At 40.3% G+C, this 14376-nt stretch overlaps 1 pseudogene; it reads left to right on the forward strand.

Moving 5' to 3' along the window:
- The first annotated feature begins 342 nt into the window (after nucleotides 1-342).
- LOC137056185 (peroxiredoxin-like 2A) lies at nucleotides 343-14043 on the forward strand (annotated as a pseudogene).
- The last annotated feature ends 333 nt before the right edge of the window (nucleotides 14044-14376 follow it).

Consider the following 14376-nt stretch of genomic DNA (forward strand, 5'->3'; position numbering starts at 1 on the left):
GCTATGATGTTCTTGGTGGTTACTACGGTATCCTGGGTGGTTGCTAGGGTGTTGCTAGGCAGTTGCTAGGGTGATCTGTGTGGTTGCTAAGGCCTTGGTAGGTGGTTGCTTTGGTATATATATATATATATATATATATATATATATATATATATATATATATATAATGTACAAAAAATCATGATAAAATGCTTTCTAAAAAAACATGAAATATTTTACATATTTAATCTTAGACCAATAACTGATATTTTAACACAGTGATTGCCCAGCGAACAGGGAACGTTCTGAAAAGGTTCCCTCAAAGTTATGAACAAACGTTCATCCAGTAACAAACTTCAGCCAATAGAGGGAGGCGCTGAGAACGATTACGTTGATATTGTGCGTTAGTTTGAGATGACATACGTGACAAACGTCCGTGATTGGTTATTATGGCAAATCCAGAGAATTCAATAGATTTAAACTTCAACAGAGTTCCCGCCTTCAAGGAAGTTCACGCCAGTCAATGGAGAGTGGCCAGGTTCTCTGTACAAACTAAATATACGAGAGTCTGGTAGGACCACGCTACATTCATGGAGCATTTCAATCCGAAATGTATCAGTAGGCAAAACTCTGCACTTGGTTACTAGGGTGCTTCTAGTGGGTTGCTAGGGTGGCATGTGTGGTTGCTAGGCTGTTAAGTTGATGCTAGGGTGTTGCTATGCGGTTGCTAGGGTACTTGGGGTGGTTGCTAGGGTGTTGCTAGGACATTCTTGGTGGTTAGAGTTGTGTTTTTAGGGTGTTCTGGGTAGTTGCGAAGACGTTGCTAGGCGGTTGCTGGGGTATTCTGGGGGGTTGCTATGGTAATAGATATATAATGTACAAAAAAATCATAATAAATGCTTTCAAAAAAATAAAAAAACATGAAATATTTTACATATTGACTTGCATCTCATGAGATTAAAACCGACATTAGAGAATCGTGAACAGTTTAAAGGGATAGTCAAGGCCTTCTAAACTGAATACGGAAGGCGTATATGAATGTGTGAATATGGAAGCCAAAACGGTACTTTATAACGTTTTAAATATGGATAATTTTCTTACACAAAGGCATCAATTCACTTCCAAAGGCATTTATTAACCTACCGGAGCCATGTGGAGCAGTTATATGATGGACAGATGCATTTTTATGACCTTCAAAAACAGAACAACAATCACTGCTTGGATTAGCCTGGACTTTTTGAATATAACTCAACTTTTATTCGTCTGAAAGAAGATTCTCATACACACCTAGGATGACTTGAGGGTGAGTAAATCATGGGCTAACTTTCGTTTTTTGGGTGCACTATCCCTTTAAGGAAATGTTTGCGCTCGAAGGGCTTCTAATGCTTTCCGTTCTTAGATTAGTCCAGACAATAATATGAATTTCCTGATCAAACTCGTGTTATTTTGTAGAGAACAGACTGTGAGAGTGTTCCTGGCATGATGTGTTTTATGCTCAATTTCTGAAGAACATCAACACAAAAGTGGCAAACTTTCTACATTTAAGCGACTTTCTGTAAGGGTTTGACTGACTCGGCGGTGACTGGCTGGAAAACAGGTCACGTGTCAGTCTGTTCTTCCTCCTGATTGGCTGAGGCGTCCGTTATGCAGATTGCTCCGGTATATTGTGAGGGTCGGTGTGAGCGCGTCACTCGTGTGAGATGATCTGCAGCAGACAGTAAGTATGAATATGATTTTAAATATTTATTTTCTGAACCAGAAAGAAAACACAAATGTGTAATATTATGAGTGACTGTTAAAAGCCTCATGATTCATAATTCTCTTGATCTGACTGGTTGTGATAATTATGGGTTATTACCAGGGCTTGACATTAACTTTTTTGCTCACCAGCCACTGTGGCTAGTGGTTTTCCAAAGTTACTAGCCACTCAGCATTTTCACTGGCCACAATTTTGGTGTTTGGAAATTACATTGTATATGTTTAAAGTTGACTTTGGCATGCGTAAATTAGGCTACTTGATTTTGAGTCATTTTATTTTATTTAGAAGATTTAAAACCCTTTCAAACTTTCAAATGCAGAGTGACAAAATTCAGATACTAATACATATTTTAATATGTATACATTTATTTAACATATGTAGTTGTTTAAATAACATTAATTACAGACAGGTATTTGGGCTGCTGAATGCATGGATGTAATATTTGTGACACATATCCAGTTATTACCCACCTGTTTACGTACACTTAAGCCATAACCGACAGTGTTCATGCGATGGACATTTTGACATCAGTGTGCGCGTGTATTTGAGTATTCAGGAGCAAGGAGAACTGATCACGCGTGCGACAGAGAGAGAGCACGAGAGAGAGAGAGCACGAGAGAGAGAGAGAGCGCGCATGCGAGAGAGCGCTTTTGTTGTGTGTCATTCAGCGCGATTCCGCCATCTCGCCTTCACTAAGTATAAAGAATTGTAGTTGAATTGTAGCCAATTTTGTGATACGACGGTCTTGGCATTTCATTTAGCTGTATATTCATTTAGATTTATATTCAACCCGCCAAAGTGGCTAGTGGGAGTGGCTGCCGTACCCGCCACAGCTGAAATCTACCCGCATTTGGCGGGTTGGCGGGTGTTAATGTCAAGCCCTGGTTATTACTGTGAGACTAATTTGATAATATTATAAATATGCTTCGTTTATGGAGTATTTTCATCTGAAACGTTTCTGTCGGACGTTCGTGTAAGATTTTTAAATGTAAATAGTTTCAGAACGTTCAAAAGAAACGTTTCATAATGTTTGAAGATGTAGTTTCCTTAATGTTTAAATAACCAAGAAATTTGCTAAATTATCTTGGAACATATTTTTGTTGGTTTTGATAACTTTGGTGTTTGTATTGATGCTTTGACAATAGTTTGTGTAAATTAATCATGCGAAACACACATACACACACATTTACTGACTCACACACACACACACACTCACACACATTTACTCAAACACATACTCATTGTTCCTTTAATGTTTAAATAACAAAGGAATTTACAAAAAATAACATTCTCATAATCTAAAATTAGCTAAAAGGTCTCAGGTGTGTTTGTTGGTTTGGTGTGTGTGTGTGTGTGTGTGTGTGTGTGTGTGTGTGTGTGTGTGTGTGTGTGTGTGTGTGTGTGTGTGAGTGAATCTCTTTGATCTCATTCTCTGCTTTAATGGAACTGAGAACTGTTCTTAATGTCCCACAACTCCCATGTCTGTATGACCCATCAAAAATGTGTGACGAGTTTCTTCACTTTTTTATCCATAAGGTGGAGAGCATTAGGGCCCTTATCGGCCCACCCCTGTATGACCCTGGCATCTCTGTAACCTGTTCTGCTGTTTTTAACCAGTTTGAGCCTGTTAGCTTGCCTTTTCTAGAAAAAATTATTGGACAAATGAAAATCACTAGCTCACCCAATGATGTGATTCCCCCTCGTCTTTTTAAAGAGGTTCTTCCTACATTGATTCCATGCATACTTGATATTGTTAATGGCAGTTTACTTAATGGAGTTGTGCCTGTGAGTTTTAAACATGCAGTGGTTCAACCCTTGTTAAAGAAACCTGGTCTGGACCGATTTGAGCTCTCTAATTATCGGCCTATTTCTAAGCTCCCTCTGCTTTCTAAAATTGTTGAGAAAGTTGTGTATCTGCAGCTGAGCACATTTTTAAATGATAATTGTATTACCGAAATGTTCCAGTCTGGGTTTAAGTCAGCCCATAGCACCGAGACAGCTCTGCTGAGGGTTTACAATGACATTCTTTTGGCTTCAGACTCGGGTGATACTGTTGCTCTGCTGCTACTGGACCTAACGGCTGCGTTCGATACAGTTGATCACCAAATCTTATTGTCTCGACTGGAGAACAATGTGGGCATTAAGGGGATGGCCTTGACCTGGATTATGTCGTATTTGGAAGGACGAAGTTTTTCAGTTCAAGTTAATGAAGCTGTGTCCACTTCGGCTCCTCTGACGTGCGGAATCCCACAAGGGTCTGTCCTTGGGCCACTGCTTTTTTCATTGTATGTGCTGCCTCTTGGGTCAATCCTTAGAAGACACAATGTTTCGTTTCATTTTTATGCTGACGACTGTCAAATATATGTGCCGCTAAGCCAGTCAAAAACCCTTTTAGAGTGTCTAAATGAAGTAAGAGCATGGATGGCTATGAATTTCTTGTATTTTAATGAGAGTAAAACTGAGTTCGTGTTATTTGGTCCGAGTGACTCAGGTGCTGGAGTGCCTGTTGATCTGGGCTGTTTAAGCCGAGTCATTAGCCCAGTGGTTACAAACCTGGGAGTAAAGATGGACGGTAGCTTAAAATTTGATGCTCAGGTCAGTGCAGTGGTGAAGACTAGTTTCTTCCAGCTGAGGCAATTAGCCAAAGTAAAACCATTTGTATCTCCACAGAATTTTGAAATTTTAATCCATGCTTTTATCACTACTCGTTTAGATTATTGTAATGCCCTTTACACTGGTCTTAACAAATCACTACTGGCACGCTTACAACTAGTCCAAAATGCAGCCGCTCGTCTTTTAACCGGAACCCGGAAACATGACCATATTTCACCAGTTCTCCAGTCCCTACACTGGCTACCTGTGCATTTCCGCATTAATTTTAAAATTCTGTTATTTGTTTTTAAATGTCTTCATGGCCTGGCCCCCAAGTATTTATCTGATCTGATTGTGCCTTACACCCCTTCTCGCTCACTCCAGTCGGCAGATCAGGCTCTGTTAGTCGTCCCAAAGACGAAACGTAAAATTAGAGGTGATCGTGCGTTTGCCGTGGCAGCTCCGAGACTATGGAATGAGCTGCCTCTGCACATTAGACTGGCTGAGTCTCTCCCTGTTTTTAAATCCTGTCTCAAGACTCATTTATTTTCTTTGGCTTTTGGATCAGTTTGAGGGTTGACTTTGTTATTGTTGTATTTATTTTATTGCTATTTTGCTGTTTTTGTTTTGTGAATTGTGTTCAGCACTTTGGTCAACAGTGTTGTTTTTAAGGTGCTTTATAAATAAAGGTGGATTGGATTGGATTAATGGCATGACAAATATTTTAACATTTGCATTGAAAAAGCCTTTTCAGTGCTGTGTGTATGATAACAGTGGTGTGTGTGTGTGTTTCTTCAGTGCTCCTGCCGGATCTGGAGTGTGTGTATGTGGTGTGTGTTGTTGTGATAACAGTGGTGTGTGTGTGTGTGTGTGTGTGTTTCTTCAGTGCTCCTGCCGGATCTGGAGTGTGTGTATGTGGTGTGTGTGTGTGTGTGTGTGTGTTGTTGTGATAACAGTGATGTTTCTCTGTGTGTCTCTTCAGTGCTCCTGCCGGATCTGGAGTGTGTGTATGTGGTGTGTGTGTGTGTTGTTGCGGCTTCGGTTCTGTTAGCCAACACGGATCTGTTCCTGACCCGCCCGGACCAGACTGATGTGGACTCACTGGCCAAAGCAGAGCTCAGACCCACCAGCGGAGGTGAAGCTGCACACACACACACACACACACACACACACACACACACACACACACACACTCACACACACACTCACACACACACACACACACACACACACACACACACACACACACACACACACACACACACACACACACACACTCTGAGGAACTGCTTCAGATGAGCGGGAAATCACAACACAAGAACAACGTCCAGCCGTTATTAAGCCCTTCATGACTGACGCTCTATTGTTCTGTCAGCTCAATAATCTCTGACGCATTCAGGAGGAATGAAAGAAGTCATAATCTAATAACCATCGACACCATTATTACCGCAACACAGCGATGCTTTCCCAGTCAGAGATGAGCCGTAACTCATTGAGTTCTGAAGCCAGACTTTGGCGACACCAAGTGGTGAGAAACACGTATTGCACTTCCAAAAGCATATTAAATTAATAACATTCCTTAAATTATTTATTTTCCCTCTCTAATGTATAGGTAGTGCTTTAGCCACTTTAAAAGGGCAAATATTAATCAATTTGTTTTGATAGAATTAGATCCAAAAAAGGATTTACACACATTGATAACACACAAAAACATGTCAAAAATATTTTAAAAAGTGCATTTTGTAATTAGTTACTGTAATTTAATGACTTTTCCCTTAAAAAAGTAAAGTAAGGGATTACGCTTATTTTTGGGTAATTTAATAAGTGTTATTATAAAAGTAATTGAACTAAATGCTGTAAAGACTGTAGAACAATTATATATATATATCCGTTTCATGTCCATCCTTGAATCTTTTAACACGTCGAGGTTGATATCGGATTTAGAAAGTAATTAGTAATTAAAGGTGCACTATGTAGTATTTTTGCAGTAAAATATCCAAAAACCACTAGGCCGGTGTTATATATTTTGTTCAGTTGAGTACCTACAATATCCCAGATGTTTCCAACTATTTGTAAATTGTGAGAAAATTGCTATTTTAACTGAGGACCGGGACGTGTCAGCATAGCGCCTGAGGGAGTCGCCTGTCAATCGCGTCATATCTGCGCTACCCTCGGTTTGGGCTTTTATTTGGCAGGAGCGCTTTACTCTTAGCAGTGTGAACAAGTGAACGCACGGAGTAACGTCATAACATCATTTTAAACACACTTAAATGTATCTAATATGATAAACAGAGCTGCTTTACCTCAAAATCATAACCGGAAGAGCGGATCAGTGCAGGCGCCCGGCGACTGTCTCCCATCCCGTCATAATAAAAGTCCCGGTATTCGCGAGGCGGGTATTTGTTTAACAATCGCTCCAGCAGCCGTGCTCAGCTCCACAACACTCGGTCCTGCTCTCCACATTAATATTTATAACGTTAATACATTTATTAACATTAATAACCGCATGCATGAACGTGATTTCTGCCCGAGTCCTATTTCCCACCGGCTGTGATGAGAAGACCACATCTCCCAAGATGCTGCGCTCACACTTTGCGTCATCAAACTACGCATTTGTTTTGAATAGGCGCCCTCCAGTGGACGGAAAGCTGCATAGTGCACCTTTAAATACTTTTAGGAGAGAGTAATTTCTACAGTAATCTGGTTACACTACTGAAGATGTAATTAGTCATTCATTACTTTTCTAGAGTAACTCACCCAACACTGGTCACATGACGACGGCGTGAATAAAACACAAGCAAACTGAATTTATAAAAAGTTATTTTATAATAAAACACATCCGTGAGGAATAGATTCACACAGAGTCGAAACACAGGAGAAGACCTGAGGACACGAAACCGTGCAGAGTTGGAGGAAAACTGAAGCGATACAAAACGCCGTCTCATAATAAACTCTGATATAAACACGGCAGCACAAACAGCCAGAAATGAGCATCTCTTAAAGAGTTATTCAGCCAGAAATGTGCATTGTGTGATTAATTCCTCCTGTGGTTGGCCAGCCGTCAGACCTCCGCTCATCTTCACACACAGATGAAGATATTAGTGTTGAAATCCGATGGCTCAGAAAGGCCTTCATTGACACCAATGTCATTTCCTCTCTCAAGACCCATAAAGGCACTAAAGACGTCGTTACAAAGCCCATCTCACTACAGCGGCTCTACAATCATTGATGAAGAGGCCAGAATAGAGTTAGTGCGCAAAAACACTAAATAACGACTTATATAGTGATGGCCGATTTCAGAACAAAGCTTCGAACCGTTATGAGTCAGTGAATCGACTCATGATTCGAACCGTTATGAGTCAGTGAATCGATTCATGATTCGAACCGTTATGAGTCAGTGAATCGATTCATGATTCGAACCGTTATGAGTCAGTGAATCGATTCATGATTCGAACCGTTATGAGTCAGTGAATCGATTCATGATTCGGATCGCCAGAGTCTTGTGATTTCAGTAGTTTGACTCGCGATCCGAATCATGAATCGATTCATTGATTCATTCATTCTTTTGTAAAATATTTGTGTGTGTGTGTGTGTGTTTCTCAGAAGAGGAGGAGAGTTTTAAGGCCGTCTCTCTGTGGGAGCGGACAGGAGCCGTTATTATGGCTGTCAGACGGCCAGGATGATCTTTGTGCAGAGAGGTGTGTGTGTTTCCCCCACATTGTCATGTGAATAATCATACATAACTGACAGTGTGTATGTGTGTGTGTCAGGAGGCGTCTGAACTCTCCTCTCTGAAGCCTCAGCTGGAGGCCAGTGGAGTCGCTCTGTTCGCTGTGGTCAAAGAGAACATCGGCTCAGAGCTTCACGACTTCAGGCCCTACTTTAGCGGAGAAATATTCCTCGATCAGAAGGTGATCAGATCCTCATCTCCTGTCGATGAGAGTCGCTCTTACTTGAGCCGTTGTGTGTGTGTGTGTGTGTGTGTGTGTGTGTGTGTGTGTGTGTGTGTGCCGGAGAAATATTCCTCGATCAGAAGGTGATCAGATCCTCATCTCCTGTTCATGAGAGTCGCTCTTACTCGAGCCGTTGTGTGTGTGTGTGTGTGTGTGTGTGTGTGTGTGCCGGAGAAATATTCCTTGATCAGAAGGTGATCAGATCCTCATCTCCTGTCGATGAGAGTCGCTCTTACTTGAGCCGTTGTGTGTGTGTGTGTGTGCCGGAGAAATATTCCTCGATCAGAAGGTGATCAGATCCTCATCTCCTGTCGATGAGAGTCGCTCTTACTTGAGCCGTTGTGTGTGTGTGTGTGTGTGTGTGTGTGTGTGTGTGTGTGTGTGTGTGTGTGTGTGTGTGTGCCGGAGAAATATTCCGATGTTTCTCCGATGTTTGTCTGATGTTTCTCTGATGTTTGTCTGATGTTTCTCTGCTGTTTCTCCGATGTTTGTCTGATGTTTCTCTGATGTTTGTCTGATGTTTCTCTGATGTTTGTCTGATGTTTCTCTGATGTTTGTCTGATGTTTCTCTGATGTTTGTCTGATGTTTCTCCGATGTTTGTCTGATGTTTGTCTGATGTTTCTCTGATGTTTCTCTGATGTTTGTCTGATGTTTGTCTGATGTTTGTCTGATGTTTCTCTGATGTTTGTCTGATGTTTCTCTGATGTTTCTCTGATGTTTCTCTGATGTTTGTCTGATGTTTCTCTGATGTTTGTCTGATGTTTCTCTGATGTTTGTCTGATGTTTCTCTGATGTTTGTCTGATGTTTCTCTGATGTTTCTCTGATGTTTGTCTGATGTTTGTCTGATGTTTGTCTGATGTTTGTCTGATGTTTGTCTGATGTTTCTCTGATGTTTGTCTGATGTTTGTCTGATGTTTCTCTGATGTTTGTCTGATGTTTCTCTGATGTTTCTCTGATGTTTGTCTGATGTTTCTCTGATGTTTGTCTGATGTTTGTCTGATGTTTGTCTGATGTTTCTCTGATGTTTCTCTGATGTTTCTCTGATGTTTCTCTGATGTTTGTCTGATGTTTCTCTGATGTTTCTCTGATGTTTGTCTGATGTTTGTCTGATGTTTGTCTGATGTTTCTCTGATGTTTGTCTGATGTTTCTCTGATGTTTGTCTGATGTTTGTCTGATGTTTCTCTGATGTTTGTCTGATGTTTCTCTGATGTTTGTCTGATGTTTCTCTGATGTTTGTCTGATGTTTCTCTGATGTTTCTCTGATGTTTGTCTGATGTTTCTCTGATGTTTGTCTGATGTTTGTCTGATGTTTCTCTGATGTTTCTCTGATGTTTCTCCGATGTTTCTCTGATGTTTGTCTGATGTTTCTCTGATGTTTGTCTGATGTTTCTCTGATGTTTGTCTGATGTTTCTCCGATGTTTGTCTGATGTTTGTCTGATGTTTCTCCGATGTTTGTCTGATGTTTCTCTAATGTTTGTCTGATGTTTCTCTGATGTTTGTCTGATGTTTCTCCGAAGTTTGTCTGATGTTTCTCTGATGTTTGTCTGATGTTTCTCCGATGTTTGTTTCATGTTTCTCTGATGTTTGTCTGATGTTTCTCCGATGTTTGTCAGATGTTTGTCTGATGTTTCTCCGAAGTTTGTCTGATGTTTCTCCGATGTTTGTCCGATGTTTGTCTGATGTTTCTCCGATGTTTGTCTGATGTTTCTCTGATGTTTGTCTGATGTTTGTCTGATGTTTGTCTGATGTTTCTCTGATGTTTCTCTGATGTTTCTCTGATGTTTCTCTGATGTTTGTCTGATGTTTCTCTGATGTTTCTCTGATGTTTGTCTGATGTTTGTCTGATGTTTGTCTGATGTTTCTCTGATGTTTGTCTGATGTTTGTCTGATGTTTCTCTGATGTTTGTCTGATGTTTCTCTGATGTTTGTCTGATGTTTCTCTGATGTTTCTCTGATGTTTGTCTGATGTTTCTCTGATGTTTGTCTGATGTTTGTCTGATGTTTCTCTGATGTTTCTCTGATGTTTCTCCGATGTTTCTCTGATGTTTGTCTGATGTTTCTCTGATGTTTGTCTGATGTTTCTCTGATGTTTGTCTGATGTTTCTCCGATGTTTGTCTGATGTTTCTCCGATGTTTGTCTGATGTTTCTCTAATGTTTGTCTGATGTTTCTCTGATGTTTGTCTGATGTTTCTCCGAAGTTTGTCTGATGTTTCTCTGATGTTTGTCTGATGTTTCTCCGATGTTTGTTTCATGTTTCTCTGATGTTTGTCTGATGTTTCTCCGATGTTTGTCAGATGTTTGTCTGATGTTTCTCCGAAGTTTGTCTGATGTTTCTCCGATGTTTGTCCGATGTTTGTCTGATGTTTCTCCGATGTTTGTCTGATGTTTCTCTGATGTTTGTCTGATGTTTGTCTGATGTTTGTCTGATGTTTCTCCGAAGTTTGTCTGATGTTTCTCCGATGTTTGTCTGATGTTTGTCTGATGTTTGTCTGATGTTTCTCCGATGTTTGTCTGATGTTTCTCCGATGTTTGTCTGATGTTTGTCTGATGTTTGTCTGATGTTTGTCTGATGTTTGTCTGATGTTTGTCAGATGTTTGTCTGATGTTTCTCCGAAGTTTGTCTGATGTTTCTCCGATGTTTGTCTGATGTTTGTCTGATGTTTGTCTGATGTTTCTCCGATGTTTGTCTGATGTTTCTCCGATGTTTCTCCGATGTTTGTCTGATGTTTGTCTGATGTTTGTCTGATGTTTCTCCGATGTTTGTCTGATGTTTCTCTGATGTTTGTCTGATGTTTCTCCGAAGTTTGTCTGATGTTTCTCCGATGTTTGTCTGATGTTTCTCCGATGTTTGTCTGATGTTTCTCTGATGTTTGTCTGATGTTTCTCTGATGTTTGTCTGATGTTTCTCCGATGTTTGTCAGATGTTTGTCTGATGTTTCTCCGAAGTTTGTCTGATGTTTCTCCGATGTTTGTCTGATGTTTCTCTGATGTTTGTCTGATGTTTCTCCGAAGTTTGTCTGATGTTTCTCCGAAGTTTGTCTGATGTTTCTCCGATGTTTGTCTGATGTTTCTCTGATGTTTGTCTGATGTTTCTCCGAAGTTTGTCTGATGTTTCTCCGAAGTTTGTCTGATGTTTCTCCGATGTTTGTCTGATGTTTGTCTGATGTTTCTCCGATGTTTGTCTGATGTTTGTCTGATGTTTCTCCGATGTTTGTCAGATGTTTGTCTGATGTTTCTCCGAAGTTTGTCTGATGTTTCTCCGAAGTTTGTCTGATGTTTCTCCGTTGTTTGTCTGATGTTTGTCTGATGTTTCTCTGATGTTTGTCTGATGTTTCTCCGATGTTTGTCTGATGTTTGTCTGATGTTTGTCTGATGTTTCTCTGATGTTTGTCTGATGTTTCTCCGATGTTTGTCTGATGTTTGTCTGATGTTTGTCTGATGTTTCTCTGATGTTTCTCTGATGTTTGTCTGATGTTTCTCTGATGTTTGTCTGATGTTTCTCCGAAGTTTGTCTGATGTTTCTCCGATGTTTGTCAGATGTTTGTCTGATGTTTCTCCGAAGTTTGTCTGATGTTTCTCCGATGTTTGTCTGATGTTTGTCTGATGTTTGTCTGATGTTTGTCTGATGTTTCTCTGATGTTTGTCTGATGTTTCTCTGATGTTTGTCTGATGTTTCTCTGATGTTTGTCTGATGTTTCTCTGATGTTTGTCTGATGTTTCTCTGATGTTTGTCTGATGTTTGTCTGATGTTTCTCTGATGTTTCTCAGAAGTTTGTCTGATGTTTCTCCGATGTTTGTCAGATGTTTGTCTGATGTTTCTCCGAAGTTTGTCTGATGTTTCTCCGATGTTTGTCTGATGTTTGTCTGATGTTTGTCTAATGTTTGTCTGATGTTTCTCTGATGTTTGTCTGATGTTTGTCTGATGTTTCTCTGATGTTTGTCTGATGTTTCTCCGATGTTTGTCAGATGTTTGTCTGATGTTTCTCCGAAGTTTGTCTGATGTTTCTCCGATGTTTGTCAGATGTTTGTCTGATGTTTCTCCGAAGTTTGTCTGATGTTTCTCCGATGTTTGTCAGATGTTTGTCTGATGTTTCTCCGAAGTTTGTCTGATGTTTCTCCGATGTTTCTCTGATGTTTGTCTGATGTTTCTCCGATATTTCTCTGATGTTTGTCTGATGTTTCTCCGATATTTCTCTGATCTTTCTCCAATTTTTATCCGATGTTTCTCTGATGTTTCTCTGATATTTCTCTGATGTTTCTCTGATGTTTGTCTGATGTTTCTCCGATATTTCTCTGATGTTTGTCTGATGTTTCTCCGATATTTCTCTGATCTTTCTCCAATTTTTATCCGATGTTTCTCTGATGTTTCTCCGATATTTCTCTGATGTTTCTCCGATGTTTGTCTGATGTTTGTATGATGTTTGTCTGATGTTTCTCCGATATTTCTCTGATGTTTCTCCGATGTTTGTCTGATGTTTGTATGATGTTTGTCTGATGTTTCTCCGATATTTCTCTGATGTTTCTCCGATGTTTGTCTGATCTTTCTCCAATTTTTATCCGATGTTTTTCTGATGTTTCTCTGATGTTTCTCCGATATTTCTCTGATGTTTCTCCGATATTTCTCTGATCTTTCTCCAATTTTTATCCGATGTTTTTCTGATGTTTCTCTGATGTTTCTCCGATATTTCTCTGATGTTTCTCTGATGTTTCTCCGATATTTCTCTGATCTTTCTCCAATTTTTATCCGATGTTTCTCTGATGTTTGTCTGATGTTTTTCTGATGTTTGTCTGATGTTTCTCCGATATTTCTCTGATCTTTCTCCAATTTTTATCCGATGTTTCTCTGATGTTTGTCTGATGTGTATCCGATATTTCTCTGATCTTTCTCCAATTTTTATCCGATGTTTCTCTGATGTTTGTCTGATATTTCTCTGATGTTTCTCTGATGTTTCTCCGATATTTCTCCGATATTTCTCTGATGTTTCTCTGATGTTTCTCCGATATTTCTCTGATCTTTCTCCAATTTTTATCCGATGTTTCTCTGATGTTTGTCTGATGTTTTTCTGATGTTTCTCTGATGTTTGTCTGATTTGTATCCGATATTTCTCTGATGTTTGTCTGATGTTTCTCCGATGTTTCTCGGATGTTTGTCCGTTGTTTCTCCGATCTTTATCCGATGTTTATCCGATGTTTCTCTGATGTTTGTCCCATGTTTGTCCCATGTTTCTCCGAAGTTTGTCTGATGTTTAGCCGATGTTTCTCCAATGTTTATCTGATGTTTCTCCGATGTTTCAGATGTGTTTCTACGGGAAGCGGAGGACGATGCGCGGTTTGGGATTCGCTCGGTTTGGAGTTTGGCGGAACATCCTGCAGGTGTGGAGGAAAGGTTACCATGGCAACAGGAAGGGGGAGGGCTTTGTTTTAGGAGGCCTTTATGTGATTGGACCGGAGGATCAGGTAATTCACAATGCATGGTTTTAAAATGCAAATGTCAAATATTTACATATATAACAGTCTGGTGTGTGTTTGTGTTTTCAGGGAATCGTGCTGGAGCACCAGGAGAAAGAGTTCGGAGATAAAGCCGATCTCTCTGCGGTCCGGAAGGCTGCCAGCAGGATCCGGAAAACACAAGAGAATCAGAACCACATCACACCATCCCAAACAACACACACACACGACTACTGACCAAACCCTGAACACTGTGTGTGTGTGTGTGTGTGTGTGAGAGAGAGAGAGAGAGAGAGAGAGAGAGAGTGTGAGTGTGAGTGTGTAGATGAGAGAGAGAGAGTGTGAGTGTAATGAGTGTGTGTGAGAGTGTATGAGTGTGTGTGTGAGAGTGTATGAGTGTGTACGTGTGTGCGTGAGAGTGTATGAGTGTGTATGTGTGTGTGTGAGAGATAGTGTTTGAGTGTGAGTGTGTGTGTGTGTGAGGGAGTATTTCTGTGTAAGTGTGTGTGTGTGTGTGTGTGTGTGTGTGTGTGTGTGTGTGTGTGTGTGTGTGTGTGTTGGTCTGAGAGTGTCTATGTGACAGACTGATCCTAAAATCTAATTGAGGGGACAGACTTGATGATTCACACTTCAGACCACT

The sequence above is a fragment of the Pseudorasbora parva genome, chromosome 21 (genome assembly GCF_024679245.1).
Source record: "Pseudorasbora parva isolate DD20220531a chromosome 21, ASM2467924v1, whole genome shotgun sequence".
NCBI classification, from domain to species: Eukaryota; Metazoa; Chordata; class Actinopteri; order Cypriniformes; family Gobionidae; genus Pseudorasbora; species Pseudorasbora parva.